This window comes from Anticarsia gemmatalis, chromosome 12, assembly GCF_050436995.1.
Source record: "Anticarsia gemmatalis isolate Benzon Research Colony breed Stoneville strain chromosome 12, ilAntGemm2 primary, whole genome shotgun sequence".
Classification (NCBI taxonomy): Eukaryota; Metazoa; Arthropoda; class Insecta; order Lepidoptera; family Erebidae; genus Anticarsia; species Anticarsia gemmatalis.
Genome location: NC_134756.1, coordinates 4,172,632 through 4,192,169, shown reverse-complemented (window position 1 = coordinate 4,192,169; position 19,538 = coordinate 4,172,632). Strand labels below are relative to the sequence as shown.

Sequence of the window (19,538 nt, the reverse complement as noted above, 5' to 3'; positions counted from 1 at the left end):
ATGTCCTTTCTCGGGTATCAAAATATCCCCATACCAAATTTCATGCAAATTGGTTCAGTAGTTTAGGCGTGATTGAGTAACAGACAGACAGAGTTACTTTCGCATTTATAATATTAGTATGGATAATGCCTAAAATTCGTCTCTATTATAACGAGCGCAAAGTTCTCCCGTCATACGTCATCACGATACGCGCGGACATATTACGTAACGTAAAGTTGCTCCTTTAGTACGAAAGCTGCTAAGTTTCGTTTGTTTACAAATCAGTTGCAAGCAGGAGGTTATTAGTAATTCTGCACACATAAGATGTAGCCTTCGAGCAACTCGTCGCCACACCTGCGCCTGCGCAGGACTGCGTGACACTACTCGATATTTACTTGTGTTTTAATTTATAATCATCACACTTGTTATGCCCGAACATGTAAACAGAGGTTGTAAAAAATATTCCCGCGTTTGGAAATTGACAATGATAGTTTCATGTGCGAGTCTATTGCTAGTTGCAATGTACTGGAAACTTTTAGAAACTGCTGGCTGCCATTGAAAATATTCCGGTAGAAATTAGAAAAAACCTAAATATGACGATTACTTAAGGTTTCGTAAGACTATGTACTTAGGGCCCGATGAACCTAAGTGTATTTAATTAGGGTGCGCTTTTAATTTTCATAGCTTTCTAATAACTCATTCCTGATCACAACGCTAGAATGTTCGTCTCACAGAAAATGCATTTCAATTTTTATTTTTTTTCTATAAAGCAACGGTCGTAATTTTCCTCATTCCTAAGAACATTGATTAAGCGCTCAATTCCGCACACAAAACCATACTTTAAAAATATTTATCAACAGTATCGAGGCCACAGCCTACAATATTAACACACAAACGCCAGTTCCCAACAGGTTCAGAAAGAATTTCCTTTCAACAAGCCAACAGATGTCACAGCGTAGAAAATGTCGAGCTATTAAATTGTAATTATATGTGAATGGAAATACTTGAACAACCAATACGGAAACTTTGTGAGAAAAATAACTCAATCACAAATATGAGACAATTACATTGAAACTTATGATAAATACTCATATTTCTTTACTAGTCGCATGCCCCTGCTTTACCCGGGTTAGCTTTTTGCAAACATAATATAGCTTATGTAGAACGGTTATATGTACTTAATTTACCTTTCAAACGGTAAACTTTTTTTCTTGATTTCTGGTCTTTCAGTGGTTCCGGAGATTATCCCTTAGTTACAAAATACTTGAGGGTTATGGTCCCTTTATATATATAATTAGTATATATATAAGTAATATACATATGTTGATAATAATGTAGAGATCCACTATTTCAGCTACAAAGGAAATCATTCAGGCTGTATCGGTATATACCATTATTTTTATTTGGCTGGCACTTAAAAAAGGCCTAAAATGTTGATGTTCTCCTTTGACTTCCACGTTTTTACAGTTTCATAAGGAATGGCGGTGGCCAGTTACAATAAAACTGGTGAGTCAAAATATGAAAATCTGTTAGAATTCATAATAAAATCTCCCCACAAGTATAGAATTTCTAAAAATAAGACACAACAAAATCCTCTCGTTGGTCAAAGGGTAATTTTTTCGCACATTCAGGATATTTGTGGTTTTGCCGCAAAAACTTGCTGCGCTAAGTAAAATATTTATTGCTCAGCTAAATATAGTCAAAGTATCTTTATAGGAAAAAGCTAGTATTTAATTCCACTCACAACTTGGGGCAAATAACTATAATCGTCTTACGGTCAGGGCACTCTGAACTAGGGATAGGTCTATTTAGATAGATAACACATGTTGCCTAGGTACCAAATTTGGTTGGTAGGTATTCTTAAACCTTAAAAAAAATCTGAAATATAATGTTTTGAATTCACGGTAAAATATCTAGTTGGTTAAGTGACACTTTACAGAATACCATAGCAGGGCCTGTTCCCAAAGGAATAAGGATAAAATTAAAAAATCACGTTTTCAATACGATCTTTGTTAATTTCTTTCCTTTTTTTACTCCAGTAGGGACCTATGCACCTACATGTGTACTTATTTGGAACCACGTTATTTATTTTATAGCCTATTTTAGCTCCTAATGTTATAATACAACGATACCTGTTTACTTTGTGACGTTTCGAGCATTATACCACCACGCTTTCACATTGCGATAGTTTAAAAATAAATCCATAATATTCTTTTCCATAGGCCAAAGAATCCTATCTAAGGTATATTATTGGCACCTATCTTCAACAAGAACTAACTGCCCATCATTCAAGTGCTATAGAATATTTAATAGTCTAACCGACGCCCGTAACCTCCGTTTATAGTCAAACCATTAATACTATCCATAAAGTGAAATATCTAAGCTATGTAACGGGTAATTCCACTGTCGTGTAATCATTCTTTCATTTTAAAACTAGCTTGCCTTATGGGTACACTCGTATTTGAATAAAGGCTTTCCGTTAATATGATAATCGAAAACTTTCCTTTAAAGTGAGACAATTTCTTACAAAAACGATTTATGATATTCACACGCTATAGTTCTAAAAAGAAGCAGTGAATAATATTTTTGAAGGAGTAAGGAAGATAGTTGCATATTGATTTCTGCAGAAATTATACAAAGACCTAGGCAGAGGCATATTTTGTGTCACTATTGTAATAATTGCGTGACATTTTGTTTTCCTACTCTTTAGAGTTTTAAAAGTGACATGAGTTCAATGACAATTATTATATTTTCCATTGCATCGGGATGAGTAAATTGGCATTGTCAACATACTTAACGTAATGATAACAAATTTGTTTCATATTTCAGAATTATAAGTACCCAAGATTAAAACTTTAAACACATAAAATACAAATCCAACGCTCACCATATCTATTGAGGAATCACAAACATTTTGTTATCAAAAGCATATTGAAGAAAAACAAATATTTTACTAATCCCTACTAAAACCACCTCACAAAAAAACAGACAGACAAGCTAACCCATACATATTTTTTATAGTAAACCTCATGTTTTGCACGTTACGCCTCTCAGCTCGCAGCGGGCGGCCGTCCATATGCATCTATGTGATCTGTTCATCGGCTCATGGTAATTGTAACGCCTAGTGTGTAACGGTACATGGCAGAATGTTTACATGGTGTTACACTGACTTTATTAATATTATAACACTCTTGGTATGTATATTTGTATGTCATTTAATGGTGAGGAGGAAAACTTATTGATAAAATTACAGAAAATTAAAAGTAGAGTTTGTTATCAAAATGAACGTAGCCTTTAATTTGACGTTAACTTGACTTAACATGTGATGTTTGCGAAATATAAAAGTGTTCTAGATATAGTTACGGCTATAATAATAACACTTATTTCAATTGATACTAATTCTATGATTTCTTCGATAAAATTATCTCCATGAATAAATATGTTTCATCTCATTCATTCTTAAAAAAATAAAGAAGTAAATACCACAAGCATCTAGCCGAAAAATTACAAACACTAATTTAGTCATCATTATTTTGAAATTAGCTCTAAGGTAAATTCAATGGCGCTATCATCTCAAATAAAATCAAAACACGCATAAACAGAATTAAACCCAATTTCCTACAATCAAATAACAGCAATAATTGACATTAAATTCAGCAGTTTTCACTTAATTTTGTATAAAAACAACATAGTTACAAAACAATAACATCAATTATATAAAAATCTGTTATAACACTATCTACTTATGAACTTATGTGAAGTAATTGAACTATAAACAAACGAAAAAAAAAAAAAATAACAGCAATAACCTATCCACTTTTTGCTATGTTATAATGCCCATATCAGTAAGATCGATGCCCCTAGAAGCTAAGATTAGACGAGATAAGCGAACGACACTGTACCATGTTTCACACGATACGCCGAGCAATTTGTACGAACTGTGACGTAAGTTATAGGTGCACGTAACTATCTTGTATATAATGTGGTTGAGTGGACTAGATTGGTGTAATATCATATTGGGTCTAAGTGATTTGAGAGAGCAATGAATATCGGAAGATAGAAAACACTGATTAGTTAGGAATTATGTCAAGAAGCGGTCGTTAGAAATAATCATCACTAGTTTGAACGGTGAAGGAAAACATCGTGATAAAACCTTGCAAGCTAAAAGGTTGCTTGCTTGTGAAATGTTTGATACATTTCTTAAGGGTAGGTATACAAAGTTACTAACTCTCCTTTTACCAGCGAGGTGGACTCAAGGCCTAACCACTCTCTCAAATCAGGCCCATCAATGGGTCTATGAGTTATATAAAACACGAGGCAGAAAGATAGATAGTGATTTTTAATACTTTAAATACCCCGAAATCAGAGTTAAAATAAAATTTAGATAGTCCATTCGTGTAACCGCATAACCCCGGTTACTTCGTGACCTCAAGAACATCCTATCGATACCATTTCAATTTGTTTTGATAAATTATTATTTCACGCTTTCTAGTAATAATTAATTTACAACCGAATCAAATGTAATTAAGTATCGTGTTGAAATATAGAGGATAGCATATGTGCAGCAAAAAAAAAACAAATTAATCTACTTCTGACGTTTACAAATCGATTTACGAAACTAAATCAGTATGTAAATATTGCAAATGTACAACTTAATTGCTTTCGTTTTAGATTTAAAGCAAAAATAAGAAGAGCTTCAAACGCCGCTACACATAGACGTTCTTTAAGCTTCTAAAAATATCTTACTAGCTCAAAATAGCGTAAAATAAGAGCAATGATTGAAAACGTAAGCCTTCAGGTTTTACCTTTCCGCACAGAAAATGGCTTAATACTATATAGTAAATACAAAGTATTATTGTGTCTGATTCGAATGCTTCAGAGTAAGTAGTTAAAACAGAGACAGTGCAAACTGATTTTTTTATACGTTCCTTATTGAAAAGCAATTATACTACACTATATATGTATATATATTATATATACTAGCGGACCCGACAGACGTTGTCCTGTCTACACGTCAAAAAAACATTGTCCAGCGGACAAAATTGTGAATTTAAACCATTCTCAGATCCCCTTGAACACACACAAAAAATTTCATCAAAATCGGTCCAGTCGTTTAAGAGAAGTTCAGTGACATACACACTTACAGAAGAGATATATAAAGATTAGCTTAGCCTTTCTTCCAAGCTATGTTGGAGTCGGCATCCAATCTCACCGGCTGCTGCTGAATACCAGTGTTTTACATGGAGCGACTGCCTATCTGACCTCCACAACCCAGCTAACTGGGATAACACGATACCCTTCGGTAAGACTGGTCGTCAGACTTTCAAGCTTCTGACTACTGTTAACGATTGTCAAAGATCTGCGAAAATGACAGCCGGGACCCATAATTTAACGTGCCTTCCGAAACACGGGGGAACTCGATTTGTGTAAGATGGTCACCCATCCACAAATCAACCTCGGCAAGCATGGCTTAACCTCAGAGATCGATCCGGGCGGCTGTTGTTAACTAAGCCACGAGCTCCTCTATAATTAGACGAATTATACTACACTATATACTCTAATAATGCACACATAATATCCAGCCCTTTTTCCCATAGGGAAAGACAGAGACCAAAGATCGCCACTTGATGCGATCCTTACAAACTTTCCTCGCCTCATTCACATACCAAAGCTCCTTTGCAAAATAATGTCATTTACTTTTCACGGAAGAGTCGTGCAAATAACATATGTTAATCAGTAAACCCCCATATCGTTATTTAAACAGTAAATACAAAAACAAACAAACATCTTTAATTAGAGGAAACGCACAGCCAGCCCAGCGCACACGCGGTTAATTAAGCTTTACCGAGAAACATCGACATTATTTCGTTAATTCAACTTCCATTGAATCAGCGGCATTTTGAGGAAAAAACTCGTATGTTTACATTTATTTACTGTTAATGGAGATGAAACAATGTGATGGCAACAAAGATTATGTGGACCACAGGTGCATGTTACTGTTTTCGTTATTGCGTATAGTATTAATAAAGATATACCATAAGTTATCGGAAGAACGATTTCTCAATTTCAACAAGCCCCACATGATATTGACCCCGGACCTAATGATTCTAGAATTCCAGAATAAAAATTGCTCTTACTGGAGCCCTTGGAAGACAACGGATAGAGCGGCTGGAAATTAAGTTACACATTTTAGTAGAACTGATAAACGGCCGCACTATAGAAGAAGTATATTGCCACTATCGGAAAACAAACAGCTGGAAGTTCTACATAAAAAGGATATATGCCTATTTGATAATGACTTAGAGACCCTGAAAACCCCAAAGTTTGCAATCATATAAACATACTCCTAATAATTATTTAAAATAAATCAATATAACATACAAAAATTAACATAGACATTCAAAACATCACAATATAATCCTTTACTAATCCTGTGCACACTTTTAAAGGTCCATTGCTTAATACAAACCTTTACCTAACCCAATACAGTATACTAAGATAAACCACTTAGCAAAACACAGAACTAACGCATTATATTTAGATTTTACACATTGAAAGCGATAAATATGAAATGTGAACAAACATATTCATGTATTCATTGGACGCAATACGGTAATATATCAAACGGGTTATAACGATGAATTGCAGCCTAGGTGATCGCTTTTATTTTAGACGACACGATGGCGATACGACAACGACATCAAGTACTAATCAAAACTTATTCCTCAAGGATAATGCCCTTAGAATAAAGAATAGTATATGATAGGCTCCAAATACACCTAATATTGGCGAAACTATTAAAAAGGTCTCTACGAGTGACATTTGATTTCATCTGCAAAAACAAGCAGGGCATTTTTCGACAATAGCAGTAAACCCTATTGTTTGTTATGGTAAACAAAAGATATAAATCTTTGAATAAAAAAATAATGTACATTGTATATTTACGAAAACTACACTGCGAAGTTATATTAGTCGACGCGAAATCATGAAAAACAATCTGAAGCTTTGCTTTTAGCCCGAAACAGTCCGTCAAACAAAGAAAAATCTCGGTGTCGTCACGGTAGCGTATCGTCTAGTATAAAGAACTTTGAATAGAGCTTAGCAAAATGTAGCCCGTCACACAAATATATTAGTTATTGCCTTTGCAAGTATGTTGATCAGACTGGACTGGACAATAAAATAAATGGCGCGGGGTATAGGCATTGCGAAAGTTTGTGTGGGAATATGGACTTTGAAGTTAATACTCGTAATATTTACATGTGATATTAGAAGCCTATCGTAAAGTGGATCTACATATTTGTTACTATAGAACTGTTTCTATGAAATATTGAGTAAATCTTGCTACACACATATTCAGTTCGACATTAATCGGCCTAGGCGGGCGGCAAAACAAAATATGTGTAGATTAATCCGATTGGCACAAACCAAAACAATTACGGCAAGACGCTTTTGGTGTTTGGTAATTTTGTAAAAATATTTCATCTTTATAATCAAATTCACACCGCTGATATCTGCAACATAAAATCATCCAGGGTAGTCCAATAATAAAACTAGACCAATAGTATCAAATTTATTTTTTATAAGTGCCTTCTCATAAAAATCCTTACAGACTGCCTATTGTTACACCATTTTTTACACTATGACTCAAAAGACTAATCAACCATTAATATGCATAACACAGGCACAATTTAACGATATTTTCCCAAGAATTCTTTACGCGTTCACAAAAAACTGTCCCTTTGGAATACAAATTGGAATATTATTCTTAATCAAAACATTTTCATATCACGTAACACATTAAAATCGACATCAATTCATTGAACGACAAGACCACCGAGGGAGAAATACTAAAGCGAAAAATATACACCACTGGAGACAAGAGGCCTACTATAATTTAACCTTGTCACGTGAGTTTTCTGCAGAATTTGGCTACAACATTTGGCTAAACCTGTACGAAGCTTCAGAGCTAATCTGATTAGGATTAGAAGTGGTCGCCATGGCCAAAATAGATCAGATAGATCATCGTCATTACATTTATCGAAAAATTAAACTTTTTCACGAAGTTACGTGCGTTTCGTACCATTTTATTTGTATCGAAATTATTTGTTTGACATTTTCTGGTCTCTGTCTATACCTATAGTAAGAAAGCGTTATTTTATGTTGATTTGTAATGTATTTAAATCTTCTAAACCTCCTAATTCTCGTATACACAAAACCAAAAATCTACTTTGACACATGATTTTAATCGAATAAAGTGGCGAAGAAAATGAAGTCGAATTACGAAATTGTTCTCGAAACTTCGAATTGAAGAAACATAGTAGGCCTTCTGTTCCCTATAAGGAGAATTTATTTATTTTGTCAGTTTATTACTTTCTGATTGGATATTGAATGGCGGTTTTTAACGACAAAGTACACCTGTGAATTGGATTAAATATATATCTGCGATAAGTACGGTTTAATTGACTCGTTAAGAATTTAAACCCTAATTAAGTGAATAACACCTTTTTGGGGCATATTGGTAAATATTGCTTTTCCAATAACTTTTATTGCATTTTAATTATATTTTAGTGGTCTCGATTGAACGTAATCTTAATTGCTTTTAGTTATCGGGTAATTACAGATATATATATATAATTAACTTATAATTAATAAAAAATTAAAAATATATTTTTTCTTTAAAACATGATAGTACGTAATGAACTTTAAATATACTCAAAACTTTAATGAAACTAATGAATACTGTAATGAAAAAGTACAAAGCTATATAGCCTAACTAAGACTGTCTTATTAACCGAATTTAAAAAAGGAGGCACTTTACTTATTTTATCTTTGAATGGTAAAAAGCAACAACAGCCCATCTTTCCTTAAAAACTCAAATTTCATTCATACCATCATTTCATAAACGGGCTAAAATCTTACTTATTAAGTCCCATACGAGACTCATAAAAGATCATATAATTTTACACCTTGTACCGTGGTCGGTTGAGACAAGCTATAAAACACTTAATTAACTTTAATTAGATGTGCCATAATTCGCACTCAGTTTCGGCTGTGACACACTTGCGAACCAGTTAATTTAGGATGTGGACGTATTGGTACGAAATATTTAAAAATAAATATCTCTATGATATTTATTTTTAACACAGTCATCTATCAAACCTATCAAAACATGATAGCAAGTAACGGTTATATTTATTTTGTTGAAAAACGTTAAACGCCAAAACAAAACATACAACTTAAAGACACCGTGACGTTTAAACTTTCCCTGTTCAGATTAAATCTCTATTTTATTTGAACAAGCGAGGGTCTAAAAAATAAAACACCAACTTTCCTCTATATAATCTGAAATAAGTTAAAAATAAAGGAATGCATTTCAATATGTTATTCTATCGTATTACTATATTCATAGAATAAGAAATGAAGAAGAAAAGTCTTCTGTTTTTTTTTTCATCGCGTGTAAAAATGAGGCTCTTAGAACGAAAGCAGGCTTTACTCGCTTCCTCCCGAGACCTATAATTTCACCATCATAAAAATAAAAGATTGAAAGATGGCGAATAATTGGCAATAATGTATTCATCTCACTTGTTTTATAACAATCTTTATGTACATAATTACAGCTTAAACTTTGTAATGTCTCAAGCTTCCATTTTAATGTATCCTGTCCGGAAACTATTACAAATAATACGATTATTCTAATTATCTCGAATGAAACTAAATCAAAAATCTTTATTTTATTAAAAATCTTTAATATCAACTTAATATCATTAGACAATTCACACACGATCTGCTAAAAAACGGAGCTTGTACTATGGTAACAAAATAACCGATAAACATACAAAAATACTTCTAAATACGTACTTATTTGGATACAATAACAACTAGGTTTAGAACAAAATATACTCGTGTATCACACAAAAAATTGTTTCGGATGGGATTAGAGCCCACCACACTTGGCGGTTTTGCGACGAGATAACCACATTAATCACTGCGCCAAATGTGCAGTTAAACTACATAGGTTCTTGGGTAAAAACCCTTCATTATTCAATTAATAAATAATTAAAACGCGTTTCATTTCGTCTTATTCAATTACAATTTCTCGAATTGAGTATAAACGAGCAGTAAATAAGTGACGATTAAATCGATATTGCCTCGGGCGTAATCGTTTTGCGAATCGACGCGATTACTCGACTAAAGAATTATAGACGCGCAACACCTTAAAAGAGCGGCTTGGATTATAATTTTCTTATAATAAACTAAAGTAAAATTATAGAGAATAATAATATTTTTCAGGGAATACTTTTTTAAAAAAATATAAAAGCGCAACGCAGTGCATATTTATTTTTCTTTATGCAATATCGAACAAGCTGACTTGCGAATTTATAAACCATCGGAATGAGCAAGATCATTACTTAGTACATGAAAGGAATCAAGATCTTTATAATTCGCTGAACCGAAATGACGGCCAAGTAATAAATTGATTTCAAATTGACATACCCACCGCGAGCATAACGATTTTAAGAATCGACTCGTAAATCGAATGGAGTAATTTAAAAAATGCACTGCAAATATAAAATGTACTGCGCTTGTTGGTTTTCTGAGGACTATAATTTTGGTATTTCTTAGAAAGGTCAATAAATTTAACGAGTAATAACTATAGTGCTATCATGATTTCTCCAATAATGTCTGAATTAATTTGACTTAACTGGTGTATAACTGAAAATGGTGATCCAGATTTCGATCGATATATTATTATTTCGTTGTTTTTTTCCGTATGATTGTTTTGTTTGTCTTTCTCCTTATGTCCCGATCCGCCCTATCAGAATATAAATAACAGTTGAGACTACCAGTAACTGCAATAATATATGTAAACTCAAACATACGACCGATTTTCTTAAGAACTTCATAAGAATAAGAAACCGTGAACATTAATTCAGTTTCATCATGAATTAAAACCTTGTTGTTTACAAATATAATTGAAAGTAAAGCAATTAAGTTATTTTTTGCATTTTTCTTACATTACGCAATATTACAAAGTCCTTTACACGTCGGCGTCGGTCGCTACTCACACCGTCGTGCCGGGGCGCTAGCGATCATTAATCACGCCTAATTATATCTAAACCAGTTTTCATTTATTCGGTGTAAATGATGTAATTACTGCGACAACGTAAAATATTATGATGCTTGTGTAGAATTGATTACTTTAATTAAGGCTTTCTAATGTGACCTCGTTAATTGGTTTCAAATATTTATTGAAAGATTAATTTGGTTTTATGTTTATTTTAGTAATGACCAATGATCGAAGTAATTACTGTTTATCTCGATGGGCCAGTAGTTGTAAGCTCACAACCGGTTGGAAAAAGTAGACTGTGCATCATCGATATTTAACACAATGAATCAACAACATCAAGGGCTTGTAAGAAACTTTTCAGCGGCAACTCGGTAATGTTGTTGTTTGTCGTATGGTTAGTGGTCAACCTAGTGTCAAAGTTGTTCAAGCCGCCCGAGAGGCCTTTGACGTGGCTTAACGACTGTTATCTTAGTAGACAACAACCGGGACCGACTTTTAACGTGCCCTCCGAAGCACGGAGACGCCCAGTTCAAATACGACTATGCGGTCACCCATCTACGGAATGACCGCGCCAATGGTTGCTTAACCCACAGATCGTTTACCGACCGGTGAGCGCAACTGGCTATGGGCGCCTCACGGTACTCGGTAATGATTTGAGTTTATTCAATCGCATTTATTTAAATAATTCGAGAGCAAGAAAATCACAATATTTACAGACTTGTGCTTTTACACATCTTGTCATGATTTGCACATCTAATAACGTATCGAACGCAATAACTTTTGATTATTTTACATAACATTAGGAAAGCCAGGTTTCATCGCACTTATCTACAACCTCGTAAAAACAAATTATAAATAAAATCGATGGCATACCTTATCTCAGCTTTGATTTAAAGCCCACCAGCTCACATGTTAAACAGAGAAAGTAAATAACACACAAAAGTTCACGTCAATCGTAAAATTAAATGTACATACTGACATTTAAAATGTCACATTGAATCGTAAAACTCATAAAAATCGGATTAAGGATACCCAATTACATTTAACAGGTAATAATTACGTTTAAAAACTTCATTTTGATGTTTATTATAGTTAATTTGAGTGTATATAAACGTTTATTAAGATATTGTTCGTGTCTGACACCCAGTTATCTTAAATGTTCTGTAAACTTCCTACCTCATTATTGAGTTAAATCGTTTATCAAAAGGTGAATTATTGTAATCAGAGATAGTGATGAAATGTTGGCATTTTGTGTAATTACAAGTGAGGTGATGAAGCTTGACAGTTATGAACTTATAATACAGAGGTCGCAGATTGCTCTACAAACCTAAGTTGAAGGCTAGATCTTAAACTTTAGCTAAAGGGTCAAAAGCAAAAGATAATTTTTTGGTTTGTTATTCATTGGTCTCCTGCAAGAAAAAAATATTCTGCTAATCCTACTCATAGTCTAAATGCTAAAATATTTTTGAACATTTTTACGCAAATGTGGAGATTGTTGAAGAACCGGGTCAAACAAAGCGACTGAAAGAGTGACACGTACGCGAGAAGAGCCGGCTAGTTTTTCTATAATCCAAATATTATTATTTTCTGATCATCTCCTGACAATTTGGAGCGCTTCCCTCAAGTAATAGGCTCTAATTTCTAAAAAAGCAAGTGTAATAATCGCAAGGACATTGCATAAAATTAAAGCTTCTATATCGTAGTGGACATAAACAGCGTACGACGTAACCGATCAATCAAAAAGCAACAAGATCACTTAAAGCCACTCCATTAAGGCCTTGTTACAAACTATTTACACAACAATTATCACATAACTACTGTTTAAACTCCAGTTTTTTGTAACGGTGTGCCTGCTACCCACCCGGAGGCTATACTACTCTTTATAGAACAAGAGCCCGCGAACGACAAACCTTCATAAAAGTCAATAAACACGATGCAATTGTATTGCAGCTTACCGTCGTATAAAAGCTTGTCAATGTATACCCTACACGCAGACTGATGGGCTTCTGCGAAGTTTCAATTATTGCCGTTATGGCAGATATCATTTTTTTATGCTGACGAACTCGAGCTTTTTAAACCAACTGAGTTTTTAGTTATTTTAGAAAAAAGAAGGAAACTCCATTTTATATATTTTTATTAGTCTTATCTCCATTCCCGATTGGCGAAACCTTTTTTTTGTGATGTGATGATGAGTTTCAGAGGCAGACAACAGAACTCTCACAAAACAATGTCTGTATTTTCTCGTTCACTGGCTCTTAGCCTTCAAACAACAGTATACATTACCTTATCTGTACTCATATACATTAAACTAATTAATTTTGGGTAGAACACATTCATCATTGGAACAAGAACTGAAATTAAATACTCCAGACGAATGGGTTCGGTATAAGTGTAATAGTTTAATTGGTAGTTGTAAGATGAGGTTTGTTTATGAGTTCTTTGCGTGTAAGATAAGTCATACTGGAGTTAAATAAAATGTATGGATAATTGGTAGTAATGAGATAATGGTAGTGATAAGTGGAAACTTTCAAGAGTTTTCGCTCTCACGTTGCTCGTAATACAATTTTAATTGTGAAAATCTTTAAGAAAAATATTGTATTATATCCTGTCAACCAAATTAATGTATCCAATAACTTGTTTGACTTTTGTAAACTGAATTAATAACATTAATAGATCGTTTTCAAATAGGTACACGAAATACAATTTGAATCTGAGTTTTGTAGGAACAGATTCTGGTATCATTGGGATATGTTATTGACCTAAATAATGGTGAAGTTATTATTCCTACTTTAACTTAAATTGACCTTCAACCAACGACAAATGAGAGGTCCTTACACCGAGGCGTATATTTTTGCAGACGGTCTCTCTAGCTCACAAAAATACATACACACATGCGGAACTCCAAATTTTCTGTCAAACGGTCGCTTAATACAACCTGTAAATCGGCATACAAACAAACATATAACGAGAACATTAATATAATTGCTCAGTGCTTTAGATGAACGATAGCTACCTGCTATTTGTCATAATCTCTTTCAATCGCTAGCTCGCACTAACTATCCATCATGGCCGACAATTATATCGTAAATTTTAATTTGTTTAAACTTTATTGATGGTGCAAGTTAGGCATAAATCAGTGCGTATCTGTACATGTTCAATCAAAAATAAATATAGACACAGGGAAATTAATAATATAAATCTTTTAAAATGTAGTATTTGTAAGAGCAGTGATAGCCGAGAGTGGTATAAGTTGACACCTCCCACGCAAGTGGTCGCAGGTTCGAACCCGAGGCAACACACGAATGACTTTTCGAAGTTATGTGTGTACTAGAAATAATTATCACATGCTCCAACGGTAAAGGAAAACATCGTGAGGAAACCTTGCATGCCTAAAAATTTGTTTAAAACATTTATTAAGGGCATGCAAAGTCCCCAACCCGCACTTGGCCAGCGTGGTGGACTCAAGGCCTAACTCCTCCCTCATTACGGGAGGAGACCCTTGCCCAGCAGTGGGACATTAATGGATTAAATTTATTATTTGTAAGAAGTTTGTAAGGATCCTACCAAGTGGCGTTATTTGGTATATATGCCTACCCCTAAGAGAAAAAGGCGTGTTATTATAAACGTAGGTATGTACCTAAGTAGCAGAAATTATCTACTCACTACGAATAATGCTCTTCTGTAACGCTGTGCACGGGGACCGTTAGTTCGACTTATATTTTCAGAAGTAATAATATACTCGATTAATATTTTTTTACAAAAGACATAATGAAGTAAGGAAAATAAGATTGATTACTATCCTTTTCAGTCGCATTATTTCCGAGTTTATTTCGTCTTGACCGCAAGCTAAACTTTTAAAGGTCTACCAGCCCTGCATTCCCAAACGATCACAAAGACAACATAACAAATCATTGGCAACTTGTTTATCCATAACCGCACGCATGGGAAAAAACATTCCTCCACTGATCTACGACTATTTACGGCCATACATATTGTACATACTGGACGAAAACTACTCAGTTTATTACCCAGTGTTACATAACAGAAAAATTGCTTGTTTTTGCATCTACGGAGGGTCTATTAATGAATTGCCAGCCCGCCGGTTGAATATTACAGTTAATGCTCACGTTAATTGAGCAATAAAATCTCCTTAACTTTAGGTAAATTACCCACGACACTAAGAAATAAAATAAATAAATAAATATTATTGGACAACTCACACACGGTCATTTGCATTTAAGCAAAGCTTGTACTATGGTAACCAAATAACTGATAAACATACTTATATACTTCTAAATACATACTTATATAGATAATTTGACATCCAGGCTCAGAACAAATACTCGTGCTAATCACACAAAGATTTGTCCCGGGAGGGATTTGAACCCACCACACGCGGCGCTACGGCTATTGCGGCGAGGTGACCGCTTAAACCACTGCGCCAAACGTGCAGTTAGAAAGAGTCGTCCCCAACCTATAATTTATTACTAAAGAAACCTACTTAAAAAAAATCGTCTACATAGGTAGCTCTAGTGTAATCAATTATCAGGCGATCACCAAGCTTTGAAAGTATGCTAAGGGGTGGTAGGGCTTCAGGCCAATAGTCCATATTATGGTAACCCATAAATGAATTACATTATTATTACATACATACAGTGATTGTGAAACTATATACTAGAACACCAGCCTACGCAAAACTACTTGAATTTATAACCTGCAATTAATTTATTAATTGATCACTAGATAGTGATGTAAAATGATAACTGTTCTGAATATGTAGGTTGATCGTGTTTAGTATATTAAATACTACATGTCCTAGACTCGTGCATAATGTAGCGAATTTGTAAATATTATCCTACTAATATTATAAATGCGAAAGTTTTTGAGAATGTATGTATGTATGGATGTTTGTTACTCTTTCACGCAAATACTACTGAACCGATTACGGTGAAATTTAGTATATAGGTAGCTGAAGATCCAGAATAAAACATAGGCTACTTTTTATCTCGGAGTTACCGAGGCATCGGGATTTACACGGGAAGGATTTCCACGCGGACGAAGTCACGGGCGGCCAGTGCATTATATTAGGCAATGGACTGGTCAGCACTGTAAGAGGACTGATGGACGGTAGTGTTCGAATTGAAACCACGTATGACCCGGGTTGACCTGCCGTTGGCCTGACAAAGTCCTAACAAGCCATCTCGCTATAAAGGAGCGGGAAAGCCGGTAGCGAGGGGATGCACAGTTTGGTAGAGCAGTAAAGTCCAGTACAGCTTCTTTACCGTCTTCCAGAAGACTGTAAGTCGATACACAGTGTCATATAGATGTATACAAGGCTTTCTTTTTGATTAAGTTTATAGTTATGGTTTTATTTTCTTAATACCTACTTTTTTTGTTTTATGCCAAAATAATGTCATGTTCTTAAATAAGGATGAAGACACTGACATCTGTAACACAGCTTCGGCTAGCATAGACGTCAAGACAATGTGTGGATATTGTAGCAGAATTATTTTCAATAAAATATTTTAGTTTTTTTTCTATACACACAATTCCATGATACTGAGGTCTTCTACTGATTTAAATTGTTAAGTAAGTGGTCTTCTTACCTGCGAAATAAATATTTATGTTTTTTGGAACGCGCAATAAAATATGGGGTATCGTCAAGTGATATCGAATTTCAATAATTGGTACTCGAAATCTTTACAAATTGTTTTTGTATCGTATAAAACAGCCAGTAAGTGATAACATGACAGCGGCGGAACATAAATCTTAAGTAAATAACACATATTGTTGATACTATCTCATACGATTTATTACTACAATACATAAAAATACAGATCGTGTTTTATCGTTATTGTAAAATTTATTGTTTATACATTATACTGTAATTTTGAAGAGAATAAATCACTATCTTTTCAATTTATAAACAGTTTTCCAATGAGAGTAAAAATCTGTATATAATTTTGGTTCCAATTGGTTCGGCAAAAACAATTATTTCTGTTATTTTGCAGTAAGATCAGTAGGTACACAATTATTGGCTCATAATTCAATTTAATATGCATCCGAATAAAATTCAAAACGTTAGCCTAAGCGAATTCAACAGGATCAAAATGTTTGTGACAGCGCTCTACTATTAATTACTAGGTAATCTTTCAATCTCTGAACAATAAACGATAATTTAAAAAAATGTTTCCTCGTAATTAAATACTTATCTTTATCAATTGATACGATTTTCTAACTCACTTACGTAGTAAAGGCAACATAACAATGAGCCATTACTCATTATCGACTAACGTCATAAACGAGAAGAAAATTATAGGTTCAGTGTAACTGTCAATTGGTCGTCTATCATAGATATGTTCTTTTGTTTTGCTTAGTTGGACTGATCCCGGCTTTCCGCCAACAATACTAAATTAACGGCATTATTAAGGTACCTAATTCTAAAAAATATTTTAAATACGTTTTATATCGACTGCTAAACATTCTAAACAGCCATCACTGAAAAGATATTATTTCTTCGTTTCATGAATTAAAATGCTACAAAGTTATTTCAACAATCTAAACAATGTTGTCAAAGACGTAAATTCGTATATTTAGCAATTTCTTACGATTGTGTTAAAAGTAACACCATAATAAAATTCACGTGACCGCGTGTTATTTGACGCTACACTACGACCTTTGCACTTAATAAAAAAGCAAAAACAATCATCTACCATTAATTTAATCTAATGTAAAATTATATCCTCTCTTGGTTTAGTTCGCCATCTACATATCTTTATGTGCCTGAATATAGCAACAAGCCGATGTGTAGCAAGCGAAAATGAAAACAAGAACTTCTTGCCCAGCGGCCAGCATAATATTATTATGAATCTCAGTTGACAACTCCAGTACCTACGTCAATTTGATAGCCTCTATATTGCACATTGCAGCTTTGATATAACACAGTACAGAACAGTGGCTATCAAACGGTTGTCAAATGAGGTACACAATAGCTCCTAGTCCTACAAAATCCCCTTTTTTTTGACATCATTAAATACCCTTTAACAGTAAATAAAATTACACGGTTATTAGCCGTAAACGTTTATACTACAAACTCCGCCTCACGGCTAAACAGCCCAAATCGGGACTTTAAGTCCCGCCCATACATTAATATTCATTTAACGTGTAATTCTAACAATTTGTCCAGTTTCTTACCAGACAAATTTATTGATACACCTTAGAAGGATAGTTTTATGTTATATTGTAACCATATTTGTCCTGATAGCTTTATTTTGTAATTTAAAGTTAGTGTTTTAAATGTTAGAGTAAGCCGGTTACGGCTTGTGGGTATGCGGCGATTGTAAATTGCCTGATGTTCCTAATATGTGTATTAGAAAAGATTTTTACTATATTCGGTTCGGTAATAGAATACGTATTTATTATAGAAAAAAGGTGGCGATTTATTCGATTTGACTATTGGAATAAAGTCTTTTCTTACATAGAGTGGGTAACGTCTTAAAGTGTATATCAGATATTAATAAATGTTAACGTAATTTATTTAACGATAATATGTTTTAATGGTGCTTTTTAAAGATTCTTAATTGATTATATCGCTAATAAAAAGCAATAATTATTATCCAATATCCTCTCCATATAACAAACTGTAGTATGTATTTGATATCAGCAATTCGCGACTTCTTACCAAAACAATGACGTCATAGATATGAATGTGACACTTCATAAAAAATATCGTGGGAAAACCGTTCGATATGTATCTGAACATTCGCTAAAGGCCAACGAAACATTATCGAGCGATTCGCTAATTAACGCTAAAGAGATAGTCGTACGGCTTCAGTTTTCGTCAAAAGTTTTTTGTAAGCCGTTTTATATTTATCAGTGCATTGATCAAGTGAAAACTGCGCACGATTGGCATTATTGCTCATGTGTTCCGAGTGTTACGCGCACGGAATTCCGTTTTTAGGGTCCCGTAATTGCGTATGAAAGCCGGCGAAGATTCCTGGTTGTTATTGGTAATTGGCAGTAATTGGTGAAAAATCAGACCATTTCAATTTTTATCCAATTTAAATAGTTATTTATGTAAGAAGTAAACGTTACAAGATGTAATCCTCTTTGAAAAAAATCGTTTAAAAACACAGAGCTGAAAGTACTCGATAACAAAATCGGATTTTTAAATAGAATTTTCTGGATACAAAAATATTCTTATTCTCTGCAGTGATTATAGTCAACCTTTGTATGATGATGATGAAGAGAGAACCAGTACTTTCTTTATTGAGATCAATTTATAACTGTGTACTCTTTTCTTTTGATTGACCTGACAGTTACTTGACCATCATTCAGCATTTCCATTTTGAAACTTACATTTCACCATCGAATTGTTTTTTGACACCCACATTCAATCAGAATGTTTGCTGCAGAAAAATACACCTTAACTCGGGGCAATAAAATTCATTATCAATTAAATCGAAATCGTACATTACAAGTTGTTTGTGCA

At 33.9% G+C, this 19,538-nt stretch overlaps 1 protein-coding gene across 4 annotated transcripts in view; it reads right to left on the bottom strand.

Moving 5' to 3' along the window:
- IP3K2 (Inositol 1,4,5-triphosphate kinase 2) overlaps positions 1 to 19,538 on the bottom strand; it is a 177,944-nt gene that overhangs the window by 89,942 nt on the left and 68,464 nt on the right. The gene's annotated exons all lie outside the window — the stretch shown is intronic.